The 3,549-nt window shown below is 38.8% G+C and overlaps 1 pseudogene; it reads right to left on the reverse strand.

Annotated features, from left to right (window-relative positions):
* Positions 1–484: 484 nt before the first annotated feature.
* Positions 485–1,464, reverse strand: LOC101547459 (NADH dehydrogenase [ubiquinone] flavoprotein 2, mitochondrial-like; annotated as a pseudogene).
* Between the last annotated feature and the right edge of the window lie 2,085 nt (positions 1,465–3,549).

Raw genomic sequence — 3,549 nt, forward strand, 5'->3', positions numbered from 1 at the left:
GTATGTATGTATGTATTTATTTATTTATTTATTTATTTTGCTCACTATTCCAAGCTCTCAATTTGACATGGATCCTAAAATACATAGAAAATACACCTATCCACTATTAAGGGAAAAAAAAAAAAGTAGTCAGAAATTTCTTCTCTAATGCATTTCTCTCAGACCTCAGGCATCAATCACATAATCAATAAAGATGTTGTGTATCTTTCTAACTATCTGGCATTGGAATATTTTAAAATTAAATTTTTTTTGGCCTTTTTGCGTCACACCTGGCAATGCACAAGGGTTACTCCTGGCTCATGCACTCAGGAATTACTCCCGGTGGTGCCAAGGGGACTATATGGGATGCTAGGAATCAAACCCGGGTCAGCCGCAAGTAAGGCAACCGCCCTACCCGCTGTGCTATTGATCCAGACCCTTAAAATTTTTTTTATGTAGTTAAGCAATTCACATTTTTAGAGACTTATTTACAGTTGAATATAAATTAAAGGCCTGCTTGCACACCAAAACCAGGTCCTTTGGTGGTCCTGTCAAAGAGGTCAGACCAGCAGCTGGCTCACAAGAAAAGGTCCTCTCTTTGGCCCACGTTTTGGAACTTTGCCAGCCTTCACCTCATCAATAATTTCTTCGATGTCCTTTGGGGTCAGATCCTCATAGTATTTGTCATTTGTTTGAATCATTGGTGCATTTACACAGACTCCTAAACATTCCACCTCTGAAAGAGTGAAAAGTTTGTCAGGAGTAGTCTCCCCAGCCTTTATCCCAAGTTTTTTCTGACCTGCAGCCACCAGGATGCTCTTTGGTACCATGCAAGGTATAGTCCTGCAGACCTGAATGTGATTCTTTCCAACTGGTTTTCAATAACACATTGTATTAAACATTGCTATTTCATACACTCTCATTGGAGGTACTTGTAGCACTTCTGCAACCTTGTAGAGTCTCTGCAACATAACAGAGACTGGTCACCATCCAGTTCTGTCTGTGCTAAATCCAGGACTGGATTTAAGCCCAGCTGCCACTTTGTGTCCTTCTAGGTAGCTTTTCACAATTGCTTCTATCCTTTTATAGTTTTCTGGTATCAAATCAAATAGAGTATCTGCATTATTCTCAGGAGCATCTCTGTGCAAAAATAAGGCTCCTCCAGCTCCATTTTGCACAGCTGTCTTATGAAATTTCCTTATCTGCTTTCCCCATTGGGCCATGAGGCTGGCCCGGGCCTGGAGTGCAGCAGACAGGACCAGAATATTTCTTTTCTACCTCTGCATCCGCCTTGTTAAATACAATATGTAAATAAAATAGACACAATATTTCTGGCCATGGATTATAATAAGTTTTAAGTGAGTTCAAAGATGTCAAGTAGAGCTGGATAGTACAGTGGATGCTACATACCTGGCTGGCAGCAAAACCTGATTTGCTCCCAGCCTCTTCAGAAATGAGCTCTGGGCAGAGCTGGGTGCTGCCCATAACCAATGTTTACATATGTATGCCAAGAGCATGGCACATAGAGGACATGAGGGCATCAACTTGGTAAAATGATAAAACTACTTGTGGCGGGATTTCTAACTCTGGTGGATTGATTGTGGGATCTCTTACATGGTTTCCCAAACTTTTCCTGCCTATTTTGTTTTCTGGTTCACTTTTCTGCACTTTTCACTTCTGTAACCCCCTAATCTCTTTCCAGGTGTTCTCCACCTGAGCACCTGACTTGGAACATCCCGGAGGTCCACAACGGGGGAGGTGGAGCTATGAGTGGATGTTCAGCTGCTTTAGATAACTTGAAAGGTCAAATACCTACGGGTATCCCAGTACCCTGGGGAGACATTTCCTGTGGAGGGATGCTGCCTGCCGGCTGCCCCTTGGATCCAAAATGAACTTGGTTCTACGGTTTCACTTCACTTCCTCAGAGGACTCCTTTGCTCCTGAAGTTTGAATGCTTCTGCTTTCACATAAAAAGTAACCTGATTGATACCAAGTGCTCTGTTTGGTACTCAAGATTCTGCATGGAACCACAATGAAAATACCATGTTTAAAAGTTACTGGCCAGATTGTAAAGTCCATGAAAAGAAGCAGTATTGTTGGTTTTACTTGCTCTGCTGTTCACAACATTGAACAGAGAGCGAGACACTCCCTGTCACTGAAGATGGCAATGAGCTGGAGAAAGGGGGCCAGTTAAGGAAGGAATATCCGTTGTGATGGACAAAGTGAAGGCTCAACAATGCAGTGTCAATTTTCCCCAGTGGGAAATTCTGAGAGCCAGATATGTATTTTCCCTCCTACTGTAATGGGGACGGGTGGAGTTGGTGAGAGGCTTCAAACAAGGGTTTCTATTTTTAGGAGACTCTAACTGCTCTTCAAAAATTTCACCTGCATTCAAAAATAAATTTAAAAAAAAACCCATACCCTGAAGTACAAATGCAAATTAACTGTCACTTAACCTTGCAGTAAGAATCTGAATGTCCTTTGTGAATTGTAAGAGCTTCTTAACTCTATGCTATTCTAAAGAAAAATTGTGCCTTCCTACACTCAGCATGAAAGAATATTTGCAACGCATGCATAAGTACTGTATGGTAAAGTCAGAGATTAATTATTGTCACAAGCATAAACAGGGAAGCATTAACAATGTGTCACCCACAGGGTTCTTGTCAATTTTCGTCAAACTTCTAAAAATTCTGAAACTCAATCTAAATATAACGCCAGAAAGAAAGTTTGGTTGATGAATTTGTTTTGTTTCTCTTTGTACTTAAAAAACATCTTTGAAGGGGCTAATGCAATTCCCCTGTTTATATTGACTCTGGGCCATAGACAGTGACTTTCATGTTTTTCAAATCTTTTCACTTTTAAATGAGTCAAAAAAATAAAAATAAACCAAGAAATTTGATGGCTTTTACTAAAAAGTGAAGGGTTGGCTGCATTTCTGGAACAATATTTTCACAGTATCTTCATTTGTAGCCTCTGCAAAAGCTGAGTTCCACGTTCTTAATCATATGGCTCAGGCAGAGAAGTAGGCCTACTGAAAAATTATTATTTTCCATTCTTCTCTCATTTTATCACTTGGTTTCTTCATATATTTGCATCTATTTTTGTTACTTAAGTTTTTGTTATTCAGACTTTATCTTTTTTATATCATTGATAATCTGATTCAACACTTTTTCCATTATTTTATAGTGTTTTTTTTTTACAACCTTCACATATATTTTAGATGAACAGTATTAGTTAAACATGTTTTATGAGACCTACTGAAGGACCAGGAATCAAATTACAGATAATCACAGCCCTAAGTGACCTTTGACTCTCTTCAATGGATAATTGTTAAATGCAAAGATCATTAATGATTTCTCCATACTTTTCCCACCTCATCCTCACCTATTTAAAAGCATTCTTCCCTCAACAGCAAGATTCTTTGCTATTCCCAATTTGCTATCATTGACAGTTTTTTCTCCTGTTTTATTATTACATTTGTACTTATTCAGCATACAATGTGATGTTTAATCAGAGTCAAGTTAATCAGAAACACATGGAAGATTTTCAGATATGTGTGTTTATTTTGAT

Source organism: Sorex araneus, chromosome 7 (genome assembly GCF_027595985.1).
Source record: "Sorex araneus isolate mSorAra2 chromosome 7, mSorAra2.pri, whole genome shotgun sequence".
NCBI lineage: Eukaryota > Metazoa > Chordata > Mammalia > Eulipotyphla > Soricidae > Sorex > Sorex araneus.